Genomic DNA, 17794 nt, shown 5'->3' on the forward strand with positions numbered 1-17794 from the left:
AACAACCTATACGATGAAGAAAACGTCCAATAATTTGAAGATTCCCACAAAAAATTAACAATGATATGAGCCGAAGTGCGACTATTTTTGTAGGAAACATGGACTTAACTTTGTGATGACTGCAAAGAATGTTATTGCATGTTATAAAATGTTATTGCATATTATAGAAAAATTACTTTCGCCTATTGGGTCTGATGATGATTGGAGTGTCCAATCGAAATCTATCACCGCTTACCATCCTTTTTGTATATTAACCTTCTTGTGAGTAACAGTATTTAAGCGTAAATATATGAGTTAAGTGTTTTAAGACGTTTCTTTTATTTACTTCCCGTAAATTTAATAACACGAACAATGCTGATCAAGAAGTTATTTCTACTATATTCAATAGCATTAACAGTTATAAGGTTTACCAACAGTAAATCTAAAGTATTACTTCAGTAAAGAATTACTTCACTAATTCTTTTTGCACTAATAACAACAGCTTATTTGAACCAAGCACCAACACAAAGCTGTGTTAACTTTACCTTTTCTATGTTTGGGTGCAGTGGTAGAATATTATGTTAGATGTGCTATACTATATTAAAAGAACCAAATTTACTTAAACCGTATCCTCTCCCATTGCTAACGCAAAGCCTGAGTATAACTGCAATTACTATTTTATACGCCAACTCCGTACGAAGACGGGTACTCGGGTGGTACCAAATATTTTTCATCATTTTAGTGATTTTATAACGTTAACTAATATTTCCGTCATATCGTAGTTGGAAAACGGCGATTGCTGGAAAGCTTCGCACGTAAACTAGCCAGACCTAGTAGTAGTGGGCATGAAGACGATTATTGGACAAACTAAAAAAAAAGAATCTAAAAACTCTAAAAATGTATCTAAAAAACGTGAAACATCTCGGTTATACACTAAGTGAAACCCGTCGAAATCGACGGTTACTGTCAAGGCTTACGGTACGTCCAGAGTGCGCGCCGATTCAGATTCAGATTCAGATTACGATTTTCGGCGGCAACAATAGCACATGCATTTAAATGGATGTGTCCATCCATAGTGGCCGCCGGTTTCCGAGCCGCTGCGCAGGCACCTGCTTACCGGAATGAATTCTTCATTCGGGTTTCAGATTCAGATTCAGATTCTCTTACGCATACTATTTAGTTATATAAATTATACTATTTAGTTAAAGAAATTATGTTTTATAGTAAAATATTTATTTTTTTCATTCTTACTTTTAGGCTTATCACTAAACGGTCTTCAGGATTTTTTTTATGTAGGTTATGCCAGTTTCTTACAAAACTATGTCTAATTTTAATAATACGTTTCAGTGGTTCCCACTCAACGCAATATAGAAAGAAGCTATATAATTTCTAGCTATAGGAAAAGAGATACAGGGTGGCTGAAAAGTAACTTGCACCCCCACTTAACTTTTCAAGCATTTGAGATATTTGAAATCTGTTTGCGGTGACCTTCTTAGATATGAAGGGCTACAATAATTATGGTAAATTTACTAGTATTTAGTATAAGTAGCGGGGGTAGGGGGTAGCTCAAAATTTTCAAATGGCAAGTATAGTCGAGTTTGGTATCATTTTACAGGTCTTGACGAAACATAAACATTGACATAAAGAAAACCAAAATCGGCTCCCTAATAACAAAGTGGCGCCCTAAAACGTTTTAAATCCAAATAACCATGAGGGTGGCAAAAAATTAACTTGCACCCTCTTTAACTTTGTTACTATTTATTTGAGATATTTGAAATCGGTTTGCGGCAACTTGTTTGGATATGAAGGGCTACAATAATCATGGTCAGTGTTGAAAATTTTGCCCATAGGGGTAGTGGGGGTAGGGGGTAGCTCAAAATTTTCAAATAGCAAGTATAGTCGAGTTTGGTATCAATTTACAGGTCTTGACGAAACATAACAAATAACATAAAGAAAATTGAAATCGGACAATTAATAACAAAATGGTAGCTAAAAATGATTGAGACGATGGTTATTTAAAGTAATTTTGAACTGCCATTTTGTTAATAATTGTCCGATTCTGATTTTCTTTATGTTAATTGTTATGTTTTGTCAAGACCTACAAAATGATACCAAAGTCGACGATACTTGCTATTTGAAAATTTTGAGCTACCCCCTACCCCCGGTACCCCTAAGGGCAAAATTTTCAAAATTGACCATAATTATTGTAGCCCCTCATATCTAAGAAGGTCGCCGCAAACCGATTCCAAATATCTCAAATGGTTGAAAAGTTAAGTGGGGGTGCAAGTTACTTTTCAGCCACCCTGTATAATTATAATATCATGAACACCATTTTTCACTGGCTGTAACTTCACAACAGTTTCAGACGCTATAATGTTGCACCTTAATTCCTAATTAGACAATTTCATAACAATGACTGACTTGTTCCTTTGCTAACCGAGTCAGTACCGGCGGCGTATTTCCTGCTTCCACCGTGGCCACCAACAAAATATCTGACGCGCCGAAAATCTGAATCTGATTCTGAATCTGAATCGGCGTGCACTCTGGAGGTACCGTTAACGCTAATTCATCTACGGAAATTTAGGGGTGGTGAAATATAATTAAAGTGAATTCGGCTTTTATTCTTGGACTGTTATGAACTTCCTCGTTTATATGGGCGTGCGGCTTCAGTGGCAGCAAATAATGTAAATAACATAGCAATGCGGCATTTCCAAAAAGCACAAAATACTGTAAATTCGATGTTACGTAAATGCTTACTTAAATGTTACGTAAACGTGCCCTTCTGCACTTGTTTTATTTTGTATTGTATTACACAATCGAAGATTTTTTCCAATGATTGAAAACATGTATGACAATAATCTCATGAACCTATGATGATCTGGAGAATAATAGGCATAGACAAAATATAGGCAAAAGTGGTGAAAAAGGAAGACAACAACCCGTATAACAGAATATATAAGATTGTCCAATAATAAATTATTGTATGATTTCTGTGATAACAGTAATTTCCATTGATTTCGTAATGAAACGTTATATTGCAAAACATGACATGACACAGAAGAAAAACAATTTTAAAATCAGAAAATAACATTGCAAATACTTCTTTTGGACAGTTCAGTAACTCCCAATTAAATGTGTTTTGTTTAAAACACAGTTTAAAAATAACGAGCTGTTTCATTAAAAATATACAATTCCAACATCAAAATTTTATTATACACGATAAGAGCAGATATTTCTACATAAATATTTGATATGTGTAGAATAATATGATAAAATGTAGACAAAAGTACTGAAAAAGGCAGACACCAAACCCGTAAAATATATATAAGATATTTCAATAAGAAATAATTTAAGAATTGCTGTGATAAAAGGATTTTCCACTGATTTCGCAATGGAACGTTATATTGCAAAACATGACATGATAAAGAGGAAAATCAATTTTAAAATCTGAAAATAACATTGCAAATACTTATTTGGTAGAATCAGAATTCAGTAACTTCCAATGAATGTGTTGTTTCAAATACAATTAAAAAATGAACAGCTGTTTCATTAAAAAGTATTATTCACATGGCCAAAATGTAAACAACTCTGGGGAAGGATCTTTAAAGGCTTCTGGGGCAGAGCCCTAAGGGATTTTGCTTAGTTTTTCTTTTGATAACTCATCTACAGACCAAGACCTTTCTTTAGACACCTCTACTAAGTTTCTACGCCCATCCGTTCTCTCAAATTAGTGGGGACAACGTTTCCAATTAAATATTTAGATTCCCCCATGTTAATCTTATGGGAGAAACTCCAACTTTGATGGCCTGTGGGGCGAATCCCGAGGTCTTTTATAACAGGAATTGTTGAAAGGGGTTGTCTACACAAAAAATACTTTATTTTGACACGTCGTTTGTAAAAATCCGTCCATTATTAACGGAGGAGTAGTGTTTTGTAGAAATCGCCTTCACGTATTATATATAAGGATTATGCAAAGTGTGCTAACAGACACACATATAATATTCATAAAGTCAGCACCATAGTTGATACCTTATAATGTGCTGCAAATGTTATTATTGTTATCATACAAAATAAATAAAATAAACATCAAAAGTTGGGGCGGTCTAACTTCATTGTAGGCTATCCATATATCAACAATCGTTTTATTAGCGTTAACAGTTAGTTCCGCGTGAGTTCCGGATAGTTCCGTCAAAATTTTCGTTAGTTCAAAAGAATTCATGGTAAAATAAAGAAGTTATCAAACATCGAGATTTGGGGCGGACTTATTTCAAGATAAAGAGTGTAAATAAATGGGTGTAAATCGTTAGTTATGACTGAGTTAGTTCCAGTAGTTCCGTCAACATCGAGATTTGAGGCGGACTTATTTCAAGATAAAGAGTGTAAATAAATGGGTGTAAATCGTTAGTTATGACTGAGTTAGTTCCAGTAGTTCCGTCAAGATTCCGAAAAACCCCCTTCTGCTTCCTCTCCCTGTTACAAATGCAAAAAAAACTGGTCACTGCAGTAAGCATAATGTACGACACCGTATGAAGGACGGTGTTGTACCCTGCTATTAAAATTAGACACCTCTTTGATGGACAACGTCTCAATTTTCAATTTCTAACTAACCTTTTCACAAAAAAAAAACTCGTGATAATATTTAACAACTGTTGACCAGCATTGTTGCCACGCGATGTTAAAATTGTTGGCACTGTTTGCCATATACAAAAGCCAACCCCTATGCAAAACCCCTTCGTTTGACCCAATGTCTGACAATCACGCAGATTGACGCGTTCATATCAGGTTTTATTTATTTTACATACCAACGGACAACTCTATTTTTACATTCATACAACAAAACAAGATGGAAACAATAATAAATAACAATAATGTAGCATTCGCTACATTATTGTTAACAACATTTACACACCATCGACGTCTACACTGTGCCAACATTTCTGGAACGTTAAATAACTGTCCTTCCAATTTTCGTCCAGATATAAAATTTTCCTTTTTTGTTCCCTTATTTCTTATCCCTCGCAAATACTTAAACCTCCAATTAACAATGTCAGGCCTTTCAATGAAACATTTTCTTCTGACCACATTTCTTCTACTTGAACCCCCGTATCTTTAATAGTCGCCGAAATGCCCATTTGCTCGATTTAAAATTAATTCTTTCTCTCAAAACAGGTAATAGTTTTTTACATGTAGGGACAATTTTTTGTTCGTGTAAAAATCACGTATTTCATCTACGATTACACGCATATCAAAGCTATCTATTTGTACTTTACTAGGTGAAACCCGTCGAAATCGACGGTTAGGGGAATCCTCGTTTATATGGTCGTGTGGCTTCATTGGCTACAAATAATGCAAATGAAATAGCAATGTGCCATTTCCAAAGAGAAAAACATACTGTAAATTGGCTGTCACGTAAATATTGACGTCTACATGCATTGTTAATCAACTTATCTTATAAACGATAATGTGATATAGTTTAAAAAGAATACTGTATGACCTTTCTGTCATGACAGTAGCTGCTTAAATAGTATTTACTCTTACAGCCAAAATATTGTGATACTTTCAATAATGTTACCAACGCAGTGAGCCACGTTCCGTAATATAGGCCACTGCAAATAATTTGTCAAGATAGGTACCATTTTAGGCAAGGTTTTTGTGTTTGGATGTTATTAGACGCGATAAGAGCACACTGAACTTCTTCTGCAGATGAAGTTGGAGAAATATAAGCCGAATCATAAATGTGCCAATGCGAGTTTGAGCATTTTGTAACTATATGAGGAAGCTACATAGTATTTTTTAGGCTGCTGCTTAGTGCACTTAAGAATATATTTTTTGGAGATGAATTACATTATTTTTGTTGCTGAGCAGCGCTAGTAAACATGCAGAACCCATTTTGTTAGTCTTATAACATTCAAAGGCCCTCTTTGAAGAGTTCAGGTTCTTATTTGTATACATATCTATATTATGTTTTCACTAAGATAAATGAATACATCAAAGTAACCTCTCTGAAAAGTCTGCAGTATATTGCAGTTATCCAGCTTAATGACTTTCTAAATCATGCACATATGTCTACATAATAATTGTAAAATATTTTATCCAGTTGCTGTAAACCACTATTAATTTAACAAAATATGGACACAGCTCAAATGGGCACCGTGCCCTTCTGCACTTGTATTATTTTGTATTGTATTACACAATCGATGATTTTTCAAATGATTGAAAGCATGTATGACAATAATTTAATGAACCTATGATGGTCTGTCTATAATAATATTATAAATATAGGGAAAAGGTGTGAAAAAGGCAGACACTAACCCGTAAAATAGATATAAGATAGTTCAATAAGAAATAATTGTAAGAGTTAATGTGATAAAAGGATTTTCCACTGATTTGGTAATGTAACTTAATATTGCAACACATGACATGATACAGAAGAAAATCCAGTTTTAAATCAGAAAATAACATTGCAAATACTTCTTTTGGACTATTCAGTAACTCCCAATAAATGTGTGTTGTTTCAAATACAATTTTAAAATTAACAGCTGTTTTATTAAAAAGTATTATCCACGTGACCAAAATGTAAACAAATCTGTTGAGGGATCTTTAAAGGGTTCTGGGACAGAGACCTAATAGAATTTACTTCGTTTTTCTTTTGAACTCATCTACAGACCAAGACCTTTCTTTGGACACCTCTACCAAGTTTCTACGCCCAGCCGTTCTCTCAAATTAGTGGAGACAAAGTTTCCAATTAAATATTTAGATTCCCCCATGTTAATCTTATGGGAGAAAATCCAACTTTGATAGAAGATCCTGCCCAAACTAATAAAGATATCAAAAAACTAAAAACACTTTGCAAAACTACAGATCAGGGCAATTTTTTTGACACTTTAATCATCAAAATCGGTCCAAAAATGAGGGAGGAGTTCTGTTTACAAAAATCGGCTTAGCGTATTATATATAGAGATAGATGGTTTCAGCACAGATGGGGTTATATTATCTGTGGTTTCAGCCTTCTTGCGTTTTTTCCCGGGTGAACATATTTTTGTATAGTAGCACCACGTTTTCTTAAAACCAGAGCTACAAGGACCGTCCAGAACAAAACAGAACTCACAACGCGAACACAGGAGACTGCACTGAATCAAATGACGTGACCACATGATGATAACCCACTTACTAAAACAAAGATATGAGTAATTATGTTTACAACAGTTGTTTACAGACAGACATCGAGGCGAGGTGCCCAGATGCTTGGCGCCTGAAAATAGTGCGCGATACCCTCCAAACATAGCTGCGTATCGCTCTGGCTCAAGGGACTTCTTTACTCTCGCAGACAGTAGTTGAAAACGCTCTATCCCAAGCAACCGCTGCGATTTCTTACTACACAGCGGGCGAATTAGAAACCGCAGCGGGAGGTCAACCGCTATCGCTATCGCTCTTGGTGCATAAACAACAGCCCCATTTAACTCAATGGTGTTAGAAATCACTCCCGCTGTCGCTACCGCTCCCGCTCTTGGTGCATAAACGGGGCCTAACCAAGATTAGATTACAAATGTACCGCACCAATTGCACCAGTTGCGAGTAAAGTCCAATGGTCTACAGGATGTATCGCTGCCACCACTACTCTAATTAAAGGAGAGTAGCAGGACTACTAACATGTGTATAGAACATGCATATGTTAGTCCTATATATGTTAGTGTATAGCACATGCAATTTAAAACCTTTTTTATTCTAGACATTTTTTGATAAACCCACCCGTTTAGGAGTTACAGCCTATGGAAAAATGACTTCCGGTGTACATTTCACATCATGTAGCACCTAAACAAGTAAGTTAGAACAAAAATGAAAGGAGTTAATAAGTCTTAGAATTGCCGCCGTTTTTGAAATAATAGAATTAATATTTTTAACGTATTTTATGGTCTTTATGGAATGTGGATGCAATTTTAAGACTTATTTACTCCTTGCATTTTTGTAAAAACATTTTTGTAAAAACATTTAACGATACTTTTTGTTGCAGATAAATACAGATAAATGCTGTAATTCCATCTATAGGTCCTAATAAAATTGTTTTAGGCCTAGGTGATTAACAGAGTTAATTTAGAAGGTACGTAGGCCTATATATTATTGTTTGGATTTTTGATATTTTAGGTTAGGTCTACTTTTGATTTAATACAATCATATGTTTAATAAAATGTAAAATAAATACATTATCCTACTAATATTATAAATGAGAAAGTTTGGATGTATGGATGTATGGATGTATGGATGTATGTTTGTGACAAGTGAACGCGAAAAATACTGGTTGGATTGGGCTGAAATTTGGCATGATGATAGCTCACATTCCCGATTAACATATAGGCATATTCTTATTTCAAAAATCCTTTAGGGCTCCGCCCCAGTGGCTCTGGAGTTTCCCATGTTAACCTTATGAGAAATGGAATTATTGAATCTTAACAGCTGTTTCAACTAAACAAGTTGGTTCTGTTCTATGATGTTCAATAGCATTAAAGTTACAAGGATTACCAACAGGGTGCAGCACTATTATTTCTTTTACATTTATGACAACAGCTAATTTGCAACCAAAAGGTGAGTGAGCGTAGCGAACGAACTTCAACCTGGAGGTGAGTTAGCGTAGCGAACGAGCTAACCTGAAGGCAAGTGAGCGCAGCGAACGAGCTCCAACCTAAAGGTGAGTGAGCGTAGGGAACAAACTTCAACCAGGACGTGATTGAGCCATGCGAACGAGATAATCTTGAAAATTAAGAAGTTAAACGGGGCAAAGCCCGCGGGTTACAGCTAGTTTTAAATAAAAAAGTTTTACATTCCTTGAACAACTGATTTGTTACTATTTTAAAAGTTCCTAATCAAACCATGCATTAATTATTTATGATCAGTTTTCTTTTGTTTTTAAATAAACTGAATATTAGTATAATGCCTTTGGCCATTTTGAATTTGGAATTCAGTATTAGTATTCATTCTTTGAAATTTTGAAAGTGGTAGCAGAGATGAGGGGTAGTGGTAGGGAGGAGGGGGGCGCGAAAAAACGTCAGCCTACTGGCGACTAGACCCTTAATCAGACCCTGCATGTGTAAAGTGTAGATAAGATAATACAGTAATTTCGTTTAGTACATTTGGGACCACTGCTTGCTTCGGAGTAGGTACTCTGTTCAGCTCAATTCAGTATCTTACAGTTAAGTACTTAGTTCATTGTGATCGAGGTGTTATGTAAGTTACAAGTGAAGTGAGTGCAATTGCGATGGATAGTGACGTAGGCCTATCTGAAGGTAAGTGAATTTGATTACTCGTATTCATAAAGTAACCAAATGATAATGTTTTTTTTTTATTTTGTATTTGCATGTACTGCTTTAATAATTTGATTACATTGTTATATTAGTTACAGTATAAAGGAACATATTAATAGGAAGTACCTATTACATAAAATTGTAAAGTACCACTAATAAAATAGGTACAGTATATTGAATGTGTTCATTCAATCAAAGTTAAAACTAAAGCAAATAATGTTAATCAGCTTATTTAACTTACGAGAAAACTGTCAAGCCAGTTTTCATCCAAAGCTACGGATATTCTAAAATGTTATTGATCTTTATAAATAGGAACAAAACCAAACTATTTTAATACTCTTTTCGAAATAAATAGAGATTTTTATATGTTTATCTAGTCTATTTATATTCAAATTTATAAAGTCCTTCTAGTGAATTTTCCTGAAGGGAAGTAGCTATTACAAGCACTTACCGGGCACGGTAAGACCTATGCCTGGCACCGATTTACTTTTTCATTTTGATATAATATATATTATATATATGTGATATATATTATCTAGTTATGTATTAATTTGTTGTTTGTAAGAAAAGGTTTCCCTCGTTTTTAAAGGGGTGTACGAGTGGTTTTGGACACCAAGTTTTAAATTTTGAGAAAACTCACAAAATAGTCGAAAACTACTGAAAATTTTAAGTTCTTCGAGAAGTTTGTTTGGTGGGGTTAGGTAATGTCAGATGACACTGTTAAAACCCAACATTTAATATAAAATTTACTCATTTGGGCAGTGCTAAAATGAAGTTAGGTCGTGTTTAACTTGGGCTTTATCAGCAGTGATCTAGTGATCTACTTACTCCAAGAGTTTTTTAAACCATTGGCATCTTGCTTATTATCATTGAATATCTATTATCACTTTCTTGAGACAGCGACGCACACCTAGAAGCGTATTTTAAGCTGATAAAATATGTATATATATATATATATATATATATATTTAATAATAACCTAACCTAACCCAACCAAACTTCTCAAATAGCTTAAAATTATTTTTTACTCAGTCCAATAGAATGTGTGAACCCAAATGTTACTTCGTTTTACTTCAGTTCGTTTTAGTACTTCTCAATTGGGTTGCATAAAAATAAAATGAACACCATGTACCATTAGTTTTCATAGTTTTTTTTTTTTTTTTTTTTTATTTTTTTTTATTAACGAAGTAAAATCCAAATTTAAAACTCGATTATATTATGTTTTATGGACAAAACTAAAACTTTTATGGACTATTTCCAGTCTGGGCGTTAGCTAGGGGAACCTGGAAATTTGGGTGGACTAAGGTTTTTGACTGATTCTGACTCAGTTTTATGCGCTGATTACGAATATGCCGGGTGCCACCTTGGCACCCTTGGGTAAACGCCACCATATTGGAAAAATTGCGGCCAAAACTGGTTTTTCGATAAATACTCGAAAACGGTTAGTTTTAGAGATATTAATGTGGGGACATAAAATGTAAAGCGTAAAAAACTACACATAAATTATACCTACACTTCATTTGTAAATCTCACGGTTTAAGCATAATTTTGTGAAATTGAAGTTATTATTAACATAAATTTGTAATTTAGTGCCAATACCTATGACATATTACATTCATTCTTAAAAAACTGAATTATATTAAGCGATACACATTTGTACAAGTAACCTTTGTTAAAGATATTGTTGTAACATATGTATGTCACCAACATTAACACTGTATGTCTCCACATAAATATCTCTAAAACTAACAGTTTTCGAGTATTTATCGAAAACCCCGTTTTGGCTGCCATTTTTCCAATATGGCGGCGTTTACCCATATTAGTAATAAGCACAAAAAACTGATTCAAAAAACCTTTGTCCACCCAAATTTCCAGGTCATCGTTAATTACAATGGGTCGACGCCCAGACTATTAACTCAAAACACATCTTAAATAAAAAAGATACGCATTTCTAGCAATATAGACAGAAACGATGCATTTATTTGATACTTTTACAGATTCAACGGCTACAGTGAAATATTTAGAAGACCAAGTGGAATACAAATGTCCACTTGGTAAAATAAAAAACCGATTGACCTTACAGCCAGGAGATAAAAGAAATGTAAAATGGAAGGATGGGTTGTTCTACGAAGCTGAAATAATTAAAATCGGTAAGTGTATATTTAAATAATAACAGATTTTACAATTTTGTTATCTGACAAGGTATTTACATTCGGATTCAATGTCCAATATAATTTGATTTAAATCTACGAGTCGAACTTCAAACCATAGACGTGTTTGGTTTGATAGTTGAAGTTTTTGAACGGCTCTGTAGCCTAATAATGTTTGTAAACCCTTAATTCCTTGACATAATTATTTCAGGGATTCGTAATTTTCAAATTTTACATATTTGTTATGTTTTGACATAGCTTTGTTTCAAAATCGTAGTCACCGCTTATTAAAATAAAGCAAATCAATCAAGTATGTATTCAAAAATTGCTTACATTAGTCCACCCTCACAGTGGCTATTAAAATGTGTAACATGTTTTCTATCTCATTCCGTTTTCAGTCTATTTGTATGTATGTGTTTTTACAAAAACATTCATAACCCCTTGACGGTTTTGAGCTATAGGGTTGAAATTCTGCAAAATGTGTATATTTATTCTTGGTGCGTACGCAATTACGTAATGTTGATTTAACCTTTTAACCTTTTTAACCGTTTGAAAATGGCCGCTATTTTAATGTTTTATGCTATGCTAAACAACCCCTCTATGAAATACTTCGCAACTGCAAATTTATCGTTGCCTCTTTTACGGAAACAAAAATCCCGTACAATATCCTGCCCCTTGTGACAATTTCTCATCACGGCTACTATTAAAAGGGGGCCTAGTAGTGCGGCCTTGGCCTGGGGCGAGCACAATTCGAGTCGTATTCCATACGCTTGTTCAGATTAATTGTCAGAACTACAACGTTTTCTGAATCTTGCTTAATGTACTACATTTTCAACTTTAACAAAATCTGGATTTCATCCAGGGTGAACTATGACATTTTGCATCAACCTAACTATCTTAGACCTCTAATAAAACTGGCTATGTATTGGTGTGTGTTTACTATTGTTGTTTAAATAATGAATTAAAATAAAATAACCATATCGGATTTCTCGTGCAATCATTGTAAAACAATGTAGTTATCTTTTTTGTAGAAACTGATGGCAGCGTAACAGTTAAATATGCTGAAGATAAAGTGATCCACAGAACCACTCTACAATCTGTTGAGAAGTGCACACTACAGATAGGGGACATCCGTCATGTAAAATGGACAGATGGAAAATACTACCCTGCTATGATAAAGAAATTAGGTAGGAAATCTGTTTTTTCGAGCGTGATCAATAACTATTCCAATATACTTCAATCATGTAGGTAAATTAAAACATATAAACAATACAACTAAGGTAAATGATATATTCCTAATTCTTTTGTATTTTTTTTTAATTCAAACTAAATTCCTTGTAAGGCTGTGCATACGATTTGTGATCTTACAGCGTCATGCTTATAGCGCGACACGCTCGTAGTTACTGCACTGTACTATTCTTTTTTAATAGTCCTGTATACTGTACTAAACTAACAGGGTCACTTATTAATTTTTAAAACTTGGTTGTGAATTAAGCTGCATCACTTTTTTTTACAGCTTAAGTGAAAATTCCGTTAAACATGATAGTCCAGGCAAATTAGATCAAATATAGGGAGTGCTCCCCAAAAAATCATCTAAAGCTGGAAACTGTTTTAATACCTTTTGGGGGTCCCAAATAAGAGTCCTGTGAGTTTGCGACGGATTCTGACGTCTGCTTAAGTTTTTGGAGTCGAAAAACTATGAAAATTTTGCACTTTTTTCAGTTTTTCGCTTATAACTCCTAAATAACGAATCCTACGGAAAATGTTGTTCAAAGGTCTCTTTTAGTGCACTACATTCTGCGTCGATTGGTATTAAATACGTCAAAATCGGCCTAGTCGTTTAGTCGCAGTAGCTTTCTAAAGTTGGGTCATTTTCATCAACATGGCCAAAAAGTTGATTATTTGGCCAGTTTTCGGCTTACAACTCCTAATCGACGCTTGCTATACAAAAATGCACCTGTAGTTAGTTTGGAAAACACAAAATTCTGCGTAATATGTTTTTTTACCAATCAATAATGGTAATTGATTGCTACCTACTTTGTATGGTTGCCATTCAATTGAAAAAAATATTAAAGTTAAAGTTGGAAATTTACTAAAATTAATATTTAATATTAATATTTTTTCAATGAAATGGCGACCGTACAAAGTAGGTAGCAATCAATTGCCATTATTGATTGGTAAGAAAAACATATTACGCAGAATTTTGTGTTTTCCAAACTAACTAGAGGTGCATTTTTGTATAGCAAGCGTCGATTAGGAGTTGTAAGCCGAAAACTGGTCAAATAATCAACTTTTTGGCCATATTGATAAAAATTACCCAACTTTAGAAAGCTACTGCGACTAAACGGCTCGGCCGATCTTGACGTATTTAACACCAATCGACGCAGAATTTAATGCACTAAAAGAGACCTTTGAACAACATTTTCTGTAGGATTCGTTATTTAGGAGTTATAAGCGAAAAACTGAAAAAAGTGCAAAATTTTCATAGTTTTTCGACTCCCAAAACTTAAGCAGACGTCAGAATCCGTCGCAAACTCACAGGACTCTTATTTGGGACCCCCAAAAGGTATTAAAACAGTTTCCAGCTTTAGACGATTTTTTGGGGAGCATATGTCTAATTTGCCTGGGCTATGATAAATATTCCCTAATCTAAGGTTTGTAAATCTTAAGAATTGAATTTAAAAGACTTTGGTTTTATTAACCACTATGCCACTATTTAAAAGACTTTGGTTTCATTAACTACTTTTTGGAATTACCAAAAGGTATGATCATATGTGAATAATGATTCATGTTCTGACTTTTAAACATTGCTTTTGTGTGTTGTTATGACAAAATTTAAGAATATAAAGTTTTATAAGAAGAGAATAAAACAGGTTTTTTTTATTAAATTTGCTCTTTGGAACATTAAATTAAGGAAAATTTATAATGTTTTCAAAAATTTTCTTTAACTCGTTAAAACTTAAAAATAATATTCAAACGGGCTTCACAACTTGAGCAAACTAGGTGAATTTGACATCAAGACTCCATGAAAGTTAGTTTTAACTCCTCCTAATCTAAAAATTGAATAATGCGACACGTATTATTGACTCTCAACAGCGCCCACAACTAACTCAAAACATCGAGCGTAGAACTAACTGGAGCGTCAAACTACGATTTTGGTGCTTGGGCAATCGGCAATCTTAAGGTCATAAATTATTTATGAGAAGCCCTAGAGTCCATCCCACTAGTTTCCTGAAGTCCACAGCAGGCATAGGCCTACAGGATGGAAGGACGAACGTTCCAAGTAGACTACGCTGTACGAGCACGATATTCCCCCATTTTCCCTGGTGTGCCACGAGCATGGCGCTGTACAACAAATAAAATAAAACTGTTGAAACAATTTTGTATATTGAAGCCATTATGCATGATTGAAGGATAAACGGAGACCATTCCACAAAAATGTTACAAATGTTCATATTATTTTTATGAAGAAAAGAAATTTGTTGTTTTATTTTTTATGGATATATCTTGTTTGCAATTTGATTCACTTATTTCTATGTTTGCTGTAGCTTAAGGGTAATATAACTTACATGACTCGGCCCTATCACACTACAGTTCTTACACCATTCGATTAATTAATCGAAGCAACCTCTAATATTTTATACATATTTTTGATTTTATGAAGTACCCGTAAGCTTGTGCCCGTCCCACGAGGGTACTTTGGCCACGTTTGCATGTGTATCAAATTTATAAACCTTTTGGGGTCTATAAACTGTAAATTGTATAGAATTGTTTAACAGTAGGCCTACTAAAATAACGTGTATTACAAATTAAACTATACCAAAATCAAAAGCATTGACTTGTAAACAAATGCAATTTAACGGAAAATAATTTCTAATTCACCTTAAGGCACATGAACATATTCAATGAACATTTTCCAATGAACATTATACAATGAACATTTTCCTGCCTTGCGCTCAAAATTAAATTTATTTTGTTTCCACTGCAAAATTGTTTCCCAACCAGTAATTTAAATTTCATTAAGGCTCATTTACTTATATTACGCGTTATTTCTTAAAATGCATTTTTTAGGTTCAGACAAGACAGCTGCTGTAAAGGGTGATAATTACAAAACACCTGAATCTCAAGCTGAATCAACTATACCTTCAATCTCATTACATAATGACAAAGCGAGCAAAGTGATCATAGCTTCAGGAATGAATGAAGATTTTGTAATACCTAACAATCATCCAGACTATAATACTAATAATCAACATGCATCATCGCCTACCTTACATCGCCTACCTGACCTTTATGAAAAGAGTTCATTACCTTCGACCTTCTCAGAAGATAATAATGAAATCCAAGACAGTCCATTTAACGACCAACCTGTAACATCACCCACCCTCGAACATGAATCCGTCAGAAGTGGGACAGATGAGACACCCTCGGAAGAAGACGACAGTGACAACGACCCCGACTTTTGCGCCAAGAGTTCACAAGCTTCTTCGACCTCATCAGAGGATGATAATGCCACTAATGATAAGATTGAGACGGGAAGTAAGAATATTTGTGAAAACTCTGAGAACCCTGACTGCAATATGGACAATTCAACGATACAACTACCTACACTAGAAGATGAATACGACATGGAACATAACATAATTGATTCTCAAACTGATGCTCAAAAAGTTGTTGTCGCTCAAACATCAAACCTGAATAATAAAAGGTCTTGGGACAAAAAATTTCCTTGCATATTTTGTAAATCTTTTGTCACAAAACTTCCTAGACACTTCAAACAATTGCATAGCCAAGAAAAGGACGTAGTAAAATTAGAAAGTTTGCCTCCATGTGATCCAGAAAGAGTAAAGATCCTAAATCGCTTAAGAAATGCTGGCCTGTACCTTCATAACTCCGAAGTATTGACGAATAAAAAAGGCACTTTGATCCCTAAGTACAGGAAAGTAACAGCTACGTCTCCTTCAAAACTAATCCCCTGTGTCTATTGTAATCAATTCTACACTAGGAAAATCTTATTTAGGCACAAGAAAATATGTGAAGGAAGAAATAAAACAAATGCTCCTGTTGGAAGGTTGATAAATACGGCACAGTATATGTTACCTACATCCTCAGTAGCCGACTACAGAATACTATTAAGAAGATCAATTATTGCAGGCATGAGAGATGGGCCGGAAAAACATGAAATAGAGAATGATGACACTATAATGCAGTTCGGAGCGGAAATGTTTGAAAAGCTCGTTAGTATGCCTGGCAAGGAAAACCACATCCGCAACAAACTTAGAGAGCTAGGAAGATTTATGGTTTGCGTAAAAAAAAGGAAACCCTTGATAAAGAACTTATCTGAACTCTTGAAGCCAGAAGAATTTAACACAGTTGTTGATGCCACAATGGAGTTGGCTGGCTTTGATTGTAGCACTAACCAATTCCAAATTCCAACATTGGCTAAAAAAATTGGTGAGTCAATTCAAAAATGCGTCGCGATAGAGAGAAAGATCGCCATAATTAGCAGAAATGAAATTAGAAGGAAGGACATCGATGATTTCATGTCAGTATTCGACGTAGATTGGGGAACGAGAATCACGTCTAAAGCTTTAAATACGCTATATACAGCCAAATTCAACAATTCAGATCCACTACCTGATGCTGAAGACACTAAAAAGTTATCGAGTTTTATTATTTCTGAGAAGAAACGTTGTTTGGATGCTATAGAGAGAGATGTCAACTCCGATACTTACACGCAACTGTTAAAAATTACTTTGGCCTGTGTTATAGTATTCAACAAAAAACGAGTAGGTGATGCGCACAACCTAGGAGTGACCGCGTATATAACAGGAACGAGAAGTTGCGAAACCAACGATAATATAGTACAACATCTAAAAGATTCTGAAAAACATTTGATTGGTAAGTTAACCAGGATTGAGACCAGAGGAAAGCGAGGGAAGAAGGTGGCGATTTTGCTAACGCCAGAACTGAAGAAAATGATGGATATTTTATTGCACGAAAGAACGCGTGTTGGGGTAATCGCAGACAACAAACATTTCTTCGCAATACCAGGAACGTACAACTCACATTATAGAGGATCTGACATTATAAGAGATGTAAGGACAAAGGCTAAACTGAAGTATCCCCTCAGGATAACAGGAACGAATTTAAGAAAAGAGGCTGCTACAATAGCAGCTGCAAGCGGTCTCAGCGAAGCTGAAGTGGACATTCTGGCAACATTCTTAGGTCACGACAAGTCTACTCATAGAAAATATTACAGGCTACCGGAAGAAACTCTTCAAAAGGCTGAAGTTGGACACTTTCTTCTAAATATCATGGAAAATCCCGAAAACAATGTGGGGAGACCTTTAATTAATCGTGAGCAAA

Source organism: Macrosteles quadrilineatus, unplaced genomic scaffold (genome assembly GCF_028750875.1).
Source record: "Macrosteles quadrilineatus isolate MER2022 unplaced genomic scaffold, UCM_ALF_1.0 Scaffold_2__2_contigs__length_208266976, whole genome shotgun sequence".
NCBI classification, from domain to species: Eukaryota; Metazoa; Arthropoda; class Insecta; order Hemiptera; family Cicadellidae; genus Macrosteles; species Macrosteles quadrilineatus.